Raw genomic sequence first — 11,920 nt, 5'->3', positions numbered from 1 at the left:
TAAAAATAGTACCACATTCTTACGCTCTTATACAATCATTGATACAAGCACACACTCATCCATACAGCCACTCTCACAATCACACACTCTCACATATACCCACTTATATACTCTTAGACGCATATATACTGCCTTTCACATATGTACCACTGAGATATGCATTCAATCCCTAACACACCCCTACATACACTCACTCAACCATACAGTTCATCACAGATGCACTCTTAAAACCATGCACCCATAGAATCACCCACTCACACATCTATGCACAGAGTCACACACACCCTACCCACACAAACACTCAGGCACCCATACAGATACTCAGACAACCAATCAATAACCCATATAGACATTTATATAGCTATTCACAAAACCATGCAGCCACTTATACACCAACAGACAGACACATACAGACATTCACACAGTTTAGTCACTAGTCTGCAGTAACATACATTTATTGACTCATTTATAGAGTCAGTTACGCTCCTAGAAAATCATCCATTCACACACTTGTACAGCCACTCATTCTTCCACAGGCCTTTCACTATAAATATGTAAAACATATTTAAACTTTACAGAAACACACAGTCACTGGATGACGTCATCAGTGATGTCATCAGTGATATAATTTGAGATGTCATCAGTGATGTCATGAGTGATGTCACTGACCATGTCATGAGTGATGTAATATGTGACGTCATCAGCAGTGCATTGCGGGGGCGCGAGTTATAGTTAGCTGAACTAACTATAACAGGGGAATTTCTAGGGTTTTGTACGAGGGAAATGTGCAGCTAACTACAACGCCCCTGAAACCTATGTTTTTTTTTGTGAATTTCTAAGGTTTTTTAAATGCCAATTCCTAACTATAACGCCCCTGAAACCTTTGGTTTTTTCAGTGAATTTCAAAGGTTTTTTAAATGCCAATTCCTAACTATAACGTGCATGAAACCTATGGTTTTTTCAGTGAATTTCAAAGGTTTTATAAATGCTAATTCCTATCTATAACTTATCTCTAAAGATATCATGTTTAATGATTTTCATTGGATTTCTCTATTTTTCAAATTCAGTGTGTCAATTTCATTAATTATGTTTCTTTGAAATTCTTTTTTATCACCATTTTTTAAATTGATTTTTTTAATTAATTCTTTTAAAAATTAAAAAATATTATTTTTTTTATTGGGTTTTTCAAACATATCTTTTAATATTTTTAAAAATATTTCTTTAACTATATGTTCAAAACTTTATTTTATGTATATTTTTCCATGTTTTTTGGATCCGCGCACCCTATGCGCACCGTTCTCGAACCCTACGCATTAGCATCCACACATGGTATGCGTTGGGTACATGTTTAGTGCGCGATTGCAATGCGACCGGCACGCGACTCCCAGCCAATACGCGACACGTTCGATGTACATAATGCGACGTTTACGCGTTGTATGACGCGGTAGGTGCGCGGATCCCGCGAAATATTTAACATTTAAAAAACATATATATATATGTATTTCATGTGAATATTAATTGAAGACAAACTCTAAACTAGTCTTAAAAGTAATATATTGTTACATCTAATCCTATAATTTTTTTTAATTCAATTTCGCGGATGCGCGCTGGGTGCGTGCTGCGTAAGCGCAGGGTGCGCGGATCCCATGTGAGCTGCAAAAAAAGAGATTTGATTGGTTCATTACTCTTCCTGTTCTAACTATTGAAAGACCCCACCCAATTCAATCATTCTTCTTTGACCTTCTTTGGAGGAGCATCTCTTTGCAGAGAAGAAGATTTTTTAGACTAAGTTTACACTTAGCTCTAACTTTTTTCAACTAAAAATGGCTTCAGGGCAGCAGGCATCACCTGCATCTCCTAATTAATCTGATAATGATTTTTTGGAGGAGGCACCATGCAAATAAAGTTTTTCTTCAGTGGTGTGGACATTTTTTTGTTTTCCCGAGGGGCAGAATAAGACCAATGCCACCTTGGTCACATGCAAGATTTGCAAAAGAGTGCTGTCGCAAGGGGAGCCTAACAAGAAATACTCGTGCGGCACGGCTAGTATGATGAAGAACCGAAGGACCCTTCATCCAAACAATCTTGCACGACAAGAGTGCAAACGGATGAGAAACATTCCTGCTCCTGCGCCTTCCACCTCATCGCATCCGAGCACTTCAAGAGTGCATCCATCAGCCCAAAACTTGGACATCCGTCCTCAATTTCAATTTTTAAAAGTGCTCTGCACTAAGTGCAATGCAACTTTGTGCTACTGTGAGCAGTCGATCGATCTGATCTGCCGCCGGCAAGAAAGTTACATTTGCTAGTTTTTTTTTTTGTGGTTTTTTTTGTTCCCTGAAGTTCATTGTTTGGTTCCTCCTGTCTTGTTTTTTGTTTTTTGTTTTTTCCAGAAAAAACAAAAAATCACAAAATTGTTAGAAACCCCCCCCCCCCCCAAAAATAAAAGAAAGAAGAAAAAAAAAAGTTCTTGTAAGAACTAACTTTCCTGGTTTAAAAAAAGAGCTAAATTTCTTTGTTAGTGTGTGAAAGTTTAGATGAATGTATGTGTAGTACGTAATTGATGGAATGAATGCATTAGTAGCGTATAAGTGCAGAACTATGAGGAAGTGTTGCAGCATCACACAGTAATCTCTAACTGCAGTGTGCTGTAGTACTTCCGAAGCACAGGGATGCAACATATGTACATATATATGTTGCAAATCTATGCTTCTCTCTGCACGGCTGCTTAAACTGCAGCCATGTGGTGACACAGGCACCCTTGCACCATAGTGCAAGGATATCTGTGTCATGTGCTGTTTGTTTTTCTGCAGGAAGACACACCTTCCTGCACAAAAACAATGAGAAAATGTATTTTTCTCCTTCAATGTATGCTGAACATTTCAGCATGCATTGAAGATACAAAAATGTGGAGAAATGAAAACAATTCTCCATGTTGTGCTTTCCTACACCAATTTTAGAATGGTGCAGCATTCACACACATATCGAGATTTATGATTTCTGATAAATCTAGACATGTGTCTTGTTCTATGAGTATTCATTGCAATCATGCACAACAACACTTATAGAACACCCTTTCAACGCAAAGTGTTGTGCATAATGTGGTTGTATTTACATGGAGTATAAAAAGTGCACATAGTGCCTTTTCCTCTCTTTGTAAATATGAAAGAGTATCTTACACAATAACTATGTTACAAAAAGTGACATATTTGCGGTTTTAAAATTCCTTGCGAATAGAAGGTAAGCACAGAGTTTTGTCTGCAAAGATGTTCAAAGAAGAATGATTGAAATGATTGCGGTCCTTCAATAGCTAAAATAGGAAATATTATGAACCCCTCAAATCTCTTTTTTTGCAGGTCACATGATATCTGATTATGGTCAGATTTCAAAACTACATAGGTATTAACAGAGTGCTTCTTGCAGACCTCCTCATTCTGCATAAAGAGACTTAGTTAAACTTATCTTTATCATTCCGATTTTCATTCCAATCTAAATTCATATAAATTGCTTACTTTAAAATCTGGATCTGTGAAAGAAAATGAAAAAAAAATTATAACATATAATAATACATTTTTTAAAACACAGCATAATTTCCACAAAGTAATTTGTTTGCCTTTTTTGCTGTTCTCAGAATATATTGAATTTCACTAGAAATAGTGATTTCAATCGTACTCATCACTTAACAGCGGGCAAAAAAAAAACAATCATAAAGATTGTTGAAAAAAAAACAACATGCTATTCTCAGTAAAATACCACAAGATACAAATCACACATATATAAAATGCTTATGGCTAACAACATTTTATAAGTTTAACTTACAAAAACTGTAAATGTTGCCGCTTTAAAATATTCACCGAATCAGAGGAAGATTTTTTGGAGAAGGCACCACGCCCACAACGTTTTTTCTTCAGTGGTGTGGAAATTTTTTACTTTTCCCGAGGGGCAAACAAAGACCAATGCCACCTTGGTCACGTGCAAGATATACAAAAGAGTGCTGTCTCGAGGGGATCCTAACAAGAAATACTCGTACGGCACGGCAAGTATGATGAAACACCTTCATCCGAACAATCTTGCACGAGAAGAGTGCAAACAGATGAGAAACACTCCTGTTCCTGCGCCTTTCTGAGTTTCTTTTCTTTTTCTGGCATGATTTCTCTATTTTAACGTTGAAAAGCAGTATCTGTAAAAAAGAATCACAAATAAATGTATATTAATAACTTTCAAATTTATACTATTCCATTACTGTACAAACACATTTTATATAAAAACTGACTAAGAAACTATAGCCCTGAACCACAAGTGTAACGATGGTTAAAACACTACATGCATAGTGCATACTACTTTGAAGCAGTTCATGCCCTAAAGCCTACCTCACTAAAAGACTACATGGTAACTGACTAAATGATTACAATACTATAAGGAGACACACTCGGTGAGTGACAGGGGGCCCGATTCACAGAACAAACTTAAGACAAAATCCTAAACTTAGTACCGTTTTGGTATTCACAGAATGCACTTACTACTTCTGGTATTCACAGAATGAACTTACTACTTTTGCGATTCACAGAATAAACTTACTACTTTTGCTATTCACAGAATGGATTTACGACTCCTAACTTTACGTCCGCACTCGGGCCGGAAATTCCGGCCCGGAGGCGGGGCTTCCGGGCCGGAGGCGGAGCTTCCGGCCCGGAGGTGGGGATTCCGGCCAGTGTTCTCCCCTCACCGTGACCATCTTCAGCGACCTCGACCTCGAACCTCATAGACTCCCCCCTTTGCAGCTCAAAGTTAATATCCTGCACCTCGGGAGCCCTACTTGGATTCTCCTGTGTGTTGCCCTTTTCCTTGCAGGCGATAACGTTTTTTTCCTTCCTCTTCTCCCGTCCCAGCACTGTTTTGACCATTTTGTCTGTTGTCCTCTCTGGATTGACTGCTTCAGTTATTTTGTTCACTGGGTCTTGATTAACTGGGGAAAAATACCCCGTTATAGATTTAGTGCCCCCTGTGTTTACTCCATAGTTGGCCACGCTAATAGCACTTATCGGGGTCTCTGAGCCTGGTGCTCTAATTTTCTTCCCCCTGACATTGCTCCGAGTCCCCATATTAACTTCCACAACCCCACTCTCACCTGAGATATTCAGGGCATCTTCAATAGCCTTAGTTTTCTCAGTGTCCTTCTGGGAAACGGGATGTTTAATAAGCATCTGCTCTACTTCAGGAGTTTTTTCCTTTGCCTCCTCGCGTTATTTTCGGTGCCATCCTGTGTGTGCTGTTTGTCACGGCTCTCGGCTCGTGCAAATCCGAAGTGGGAGCAGACAGAACGCCCTGCCCGATGTATCCGTCTGTGAGCCCCTCTCTCGATGGCACTCTCCGCCAACAGCTCTGCCGATTTCTTCCTGCTCCGTTTACCGTCCTGCGACTTTCAGCAATGCTCTGTTTCTTACCGCTACGTGCTTCACTAACGTAGCAAGCTCTGCCTCCCACGCGCGTCCGATTGACGGCGTCTCCCGAGCTCAGGCTCAAGCTTTCTCTCAGTCTGACCTCCCAGTCTCGTAACTCCACCAAAATCGTCACTGCTGCCGCTAACAGTCCACTAATCAGCTCCTCGGCGACGGAAACAAAATCACTGTTGCTAGACGCCGTCTCCATGAGGTATTTTGGTCTCGGTACATCGTCTCTTTTTCCAATTACACCGGTTCCCTTTTTTCCAGCATAGGGAGCGTTCTCAGGTGCTGCTTAGTCAGGCGCCATCTTGCCCATATTGCTCATAAAGCATTAATACAAATGATGCAGGATAATGGGCTGACTGATATATGGGTACAACAAAGGGATGGGGGAAGGGGAAGGGGGAGCACTTATTACTCTGCACCACATAAATCTTTGGCTAGGTTGCACTATTTTTTGGTATCTTCTGTACTGTTGTCAATTTCTAAAGTCAAAAAATTACCGCGGGTGGTGTCAGATCATAGCCCTTTGATACTTGATATAGATATTCCAAACCAACAAAAGGAGAGATCTAGCTGGACTTTTGAGAGAGCCTTGCTGTATGACCCTAAGTATATAACTTGGATGGATAGCTGGCTAAATGATTACTTAAATATTAATAGAGGATCTGCGCCCCCTAGAATTGTATGGGATGCTATGAAGGCTGGCATAAGGGGAGAGACAATTAGCTATTCGCTAAAACGAAATAAAACAGAGAAAGAGGAAATGGAGGGTAGACAAAGTACAGTGGCCGCTATTGAAGAGGAATTTATAAAAGTAATAGAAGCTAAACAAGAGACTGTAGAAGTATTACAACGGTTGGCTATGGCAAAGGCAGCTGTGGGTGAGTTATTAGTAAATAAAGCGGCAGGGAAATATATGGTGTGGAAACAGGATCAATATGAATACAGCGAACAGATAGGGCATATTCTAGCCATTAGGACTCGACAGGCAGCCACAAAGGGGGATATCTTACAGATAAACTCTGCAATGGGAGTTGTCGCCACAACGCCAAAAGAGATTTGCGCTATTTTTCAAGAATACTATCAAAACTTGTATAATCCAGAAAATGGTGACGCAGGTGGTGAAATTGAGAGATATTTAGAGAGTGCGCAAGTAGAGAAACTAACAAATGTGGATAGAGTGATGACGGACTCCAACTTTTCGTTAGATGAACTAAGAGAGGCAATCAAAGATCTACCATCCGGGAAAGCGGTGGGTCCTGACTCTATACCACTTGAATTTTATAAAAAATGTATCTCCAGTATCGAAGAGGATCTTTATCGATTAATGGTCGACACGCAAAGAGGGGGGACTCCTCCTGAGTTCTGGAGAGAGGCAACTAAGGTGGTATTTCTCAAAAATAATAAAAATTCAACTGACCCCGGGTCATACAGGCACATAAGCTTGATGAATAGTGATACTAAGATCTACTCTAAGATGCTAGCCAATCGTCTAAGTGCTTTTATTGGTAAGATCATTTCCCCTCGCCAGCATGGGTTTATCCCAGGTAGGGGTACAGCAGATCATATTCGCAGAGTTTGTACTCTGTTTGATGGGACGGCAGCTTCACGAGACCCTATGGCTTTAATCTTATTAGATGCAGAAAAAGCATTTGATAGGGTCTCGTGGGGCTTCCTCTGGGCAGCTCTAGGAAAGGCAAATATAGGGGATGTTTGTATCGGGGCATTGAGAGCTCTATATCTGAACCCTACAATAAGATTGAGGATTATGGGGGAGCAGAGTGGGGTTATAAAAATTGGACGGGATACTAGACAAGGATGCCCATGCTCCCCACTACTCTTCGCATTTTACATAGATGGGTTTATAAGAAAGATAGAGTCAAATAGAAATATTATGCCTGTTGTCCTGAACGGACATGAAACGAAAATCTTAGGGTACGTGGATGATTTAGCTGTAATATCTGCGTATCCGGCGACAGCTCTACCAGAGATGGAACGAGAAGCAATAGCCTATGGGGCACTCTCAGGGTATAAACTAAATGAGAGTAAAACTCAAATAGTAGTTAATAAAAAGGTAAGGATGGTAGATAAAAGAATAACAGATTCAGCCACCTACTTAGGGATAATAATAACCTCCGACCTTTCAAAGATAGTGGAAATAAACTTGGGACCGGTAATTAAAAAGGCTAAGTGGGATCTAGATCGATTAAATAATCTATATTTAACAACAATAGGTCGATGTAATTTAATAAAAATGATTTTCCTGCCTAAAATACTATATTTGTTTCACACTATTCCGCTGAAATTCAATAATAACTGGCTCAGTGAAATAGAAGGACTTACAAATCATTTTATATGGGCTAAAGGTAAAACACGGCGAGCACTGAAATTTCTGTCATTACCAAGAGAGCGAGGGGGTTTAGCGGCACCGGACTACAGGGCATATTATTGGGCAACTGTTCTACAATATACCATTGGGTTATTGGGTGGAAATACAGAGGATCGATGGAGAGTGGGGGAGAGCGTTCCTGATATATATGAGTTATTGATTAAGGATTCTAACAAATGGCTCCTTACATTTAACGAAGGCAGTTATTACAAGAAAGTTAAGTTCAAGACAGTGGGCGCAGCAATGGCAATATGGTCAATTGTAAGGAAGAGAACGCAAATTGGGAGGATGAATTATTATACTCCATTATTTAATAATCAGTCGTTACCAATGGTATTCCATGATCCGGTTATGAAGCGTTGGGATATGAAGGGGATAAAAACAATAGGAGACTTGGTGGGAACTACGGGACTTATAACATTTGAGCAAGCATACCAGTTATATAATTTAGACCGCAGGGATTTTTTCAAATATTTACAGATAAGATCGGTCCTGTCAAAGAAACAGGGAGGGGATACGAATTATAAAAGAGTAGAAATTATGGAAGTTCTCGGGGATAATAAAGGCTGTTCAATCTCCCAGGTTTATGGAGAATTGATCAAGTAGAAGGAGGACGATTGTGGAAAAGTGATTGATAAATGGAATAATAAGCTGAACTTAACTGGCAACAAGGTTGAAAAAGCGATTAAACTATCAAATTCAGTGCTAAGAGTTGCTACTCTACAAACTCAACAAGACAAGACCTTGTATGAGCTATATTATACACCATATAGAATTGCTCAGTGTGGGGGAACAATGGGAGTGGTCTGCCCCAGATGCCGAGCAGCACAGGCGGATACCATTCACATGTTTTCCGCTTGCCCCGCCTTGGATCTATTTAAGAACACAATAGAGCAATTTCTGGATCGTGCTCTCGGGATTAAAATAAGTATAACCAATGAAGTTATGATTCTAGGAGTAATTAGGGATGGTATAGAATCACCTCATCATGAGTTTATTTATATAGCTATGACCCTATGTAGACTATGTGTTGCAGCGATGTGGAAAGACTCTAACCCGCCAACATTCCAACAATGGATGGCACGATTACTAGCGATATATGTATTAGAAAAAGCGTTGTATGATAAAAAAGGATGGAAGATACAGCAGATGGGGAAACGGATATGGACTCCAATTTCCGATTGGAAAGATAGACTTGAAAACTACTGAAACAATCCCCCTTTCTTTTTTTGTTTATCTACAATGCCAAAATCCGGATAAAAGTTATTATATAGAGATTTGATTATGTTTTAATCCCGTTTATTTTCGTATGTGCCACTCCGCCCTTTCTGCTGACTTTGTTGTATAATTGGCTGAATGCAATTTGCCTAATGAAATGTATGAATTGATTTTCTTTTGCAATGACGAATAAAAAAAAAAAAAAAAGGAAAAAAAATATTGAAACTGAAATATTGTTTTTTTGTTGAATGTATAAGTGCAGAACTATAAGTGTGTTGGATAGTTAGGATACTGCATGCATAGTGGATAGGGGTTTCTGTGTGCTGTAGGTGCAATGTCTCCGTCTAAGAGCCTGGTCTTGATCTTCTTTCTGAAGTATGCCAGGGAGGGTGCTGTTCGAAGATGGAGGAGTAGGTCATTCCAGGTCTTGGCGGGGATGTAGGAGAAGGAACGGCCCCTGCTGCAGCAGATGCGAAGGGTGCACATGGGCTAGTGAGCAGGCGCACAGGTGTCCTGTGGGTAGGTGGAAGTTCAGTCGATGGTTGAAGTAGGTTCATCGTGCAGAGCTTTCTAGGCATGTGAGAGGATCTTGAACTGGCATCTCTCCTGGATGGGGTGACAGTGGAGATTTCTCAGATGGGGGTGATGTGGATCCATTTGGGGAGGTCCTGGATGAGTCTGGCTGCTGCATTTGGTATGGTCTGTAGTCTATTGAGAAGCTGGGTGGAAATGCCATTTCCGAGAGAGTTACCATATTCGAGGCGGCTGGTGACAAGGGCGTGAGTGATGGTTTTTCTGGTGTTGATTGGAATCCATCTGACGATTCAGTGGAATGTATGAAAGGTGTGGAAGCAGGAGGAGGTGACTGCATTGACTTGTTTCATGATCCATTTACTTTCAAAGATCCCTAGCCTACGTGCATGGTCTGTGGGCATGGTTGTTTGGCCGAGTTCTGCTGGCAACCAGCTGTGGTCCTATACAGAGGTGTTCCTCCCAAAGATCAGTACTTCTGTCTTGTCGGATTTCAGGGTAGGGCAGTTGTCTCTCATCCAGTTAGCTACATTGGTCATGGCGTAGCAGCAGTTGATTTGTTGAGAAAGAGGATGAGTTGAGTGTTAACTGTGTAGGAGATTAGGTTGAAGTCGTGGGAACTGACAATGTCTGTGAGGGGGGTCATGTAAATGTTGAATAGGGTGGGGCTGATGGATGATCCGTGTGGTACGCGGCATAAGATGTCCTTGGGTTCAGAGGCAGCCATATGCTCTGTATGCATCCTGTGCATTTTAGAGGGGGTTGTACGAAATTGGGAGGAGTTCCAAATCAGTGAAAGAGGGAGTTTTTGGCTTCGGTCATTGGCATAACAAAACCATGGAGCCCCCACTCCTGCAAGGTATAGGGAGGTGCATCCGAAACCCTCATACTACCACCTGTCATGGGTCAGTTTTTACCCTGCCACCGACCCCACAATATCAGCAGGTGTTTCAACAATGCAATTAGCTAAAAAAGAAAACTCCATTAGTTGTGGGATTAATGTGTGTATTAGGCAGGGCCATAGTCAGGACTATATGATTTGAGGGGGGCCTTATTCCCAGTGAGGACGCCCACATAAAACGGCTCAAGTGTAGTGTCACAAGGTTCTTCTTCTAATAGGAATCCTTGCAAAAAATGCTGCAATCTAGGGTCCAGCTTGCTTGTTTCCAGTCCATGGAGTACCTAGCTTGGCAGTTCAGTCTGAACTGTTCCCATGAGGCTTAGGGTCAAGACATATAGCTGGGTCTAAACTGGGGTGGCATGGTGAGAAAAAGAATTATGGATTTATCCCAGATCTCTTGACTGGGGGTGAATGTATGAATTATTCAGCATTCCGTCCATCATTTTTTTACATTTTAACATACACCAAGCATTTTCTCCTGTATTTTAATTTAAGGTATTATTCTCCCCTGAATATTTTATGGGGAAAAATGTAACATGTATTACTTCCTAAAGTATATTGGCTAGCTATAAAGTTAATTTAATGAAAAATGTACAAGGGTGCAGTGGACATGTCTTCGGGGTTCTCAGTTCAGCATTTGGCCAAAACCTATTGTAATTCTAAGAAAATGTGGGGAAAATGTATCATATTTGTGTGTTGCCCATGTGCCATGCACGATAGTGCAATAGTGAAGCAAAACCTATATGATATTTACCAAGCTACGCAATGGCACTTTGCGTGATGCTGTGGTGCTTGGTAACTATGGAGTAACGCATCGCAGCGCACGTTGCTGCCGTGCGGTACTCTGCCCCGGGGAGGCATTCAGTGTGTGGACTGTGGGTGTTCCCAAGCATCCACCCATGGATTTTAGCACATTCCTAGATTCACCATGAGTGGGCCACCTTCTTGCACAAAAACATTCCTGAGAGGCATTTTCATCTTTTAATGTGTGCTGCAGAAGGCAGTACACATAGAAAGAGGAAGTAGCTAAGAGAAATAAAGACATTTCTACTTGTTACATCTCCTCTGGGGATCAATAACATTTTGACACATTCCCAGAACTACCAGTAATGGTAAACCTAGGACTGCGGCAACATCCATGGGTGGATGCGTGGGAACACTTACGCACCACCCATGAAATGCTTTCCAGGGCAGGGTAACACAACGCAGTGATTTGTGATGCCTTACTCTAGATTTATCTAGTCACACAAGGTGGTGTTGTGTGGCTTGATAAATCGAACTTAAGAGTTGTGTCGCTCTCACACCCTGTTGCATGGTTCAAAGGCGACGCAAGTCTTTAATAACTCTGCCCTTCAGTTTGTTACAGTTTAAACACTTCTGCACTAGCAAGCTCACCAGACAGCACCCTTCTTCCAACTGTCCTGCTCAGGATGG

This window comes from Triturus cristatus, chromosome 3_2 (assembly GCF_964204655.1).
Source record: "Triturus cristatus chromosome 3_2, aTriCri1.1, whole genome shotgun sequence".
In the NCBI taxonomy this organism is placed as follows: domain Eukaryota; kingdom Metazoa; phylum Chordata; class Amphibia; order Caudata; family Salamandridae; genus Triturus; species Triturus cristatus.
This window is presented reverse-complemented; position numbering follows the sequence as displayed.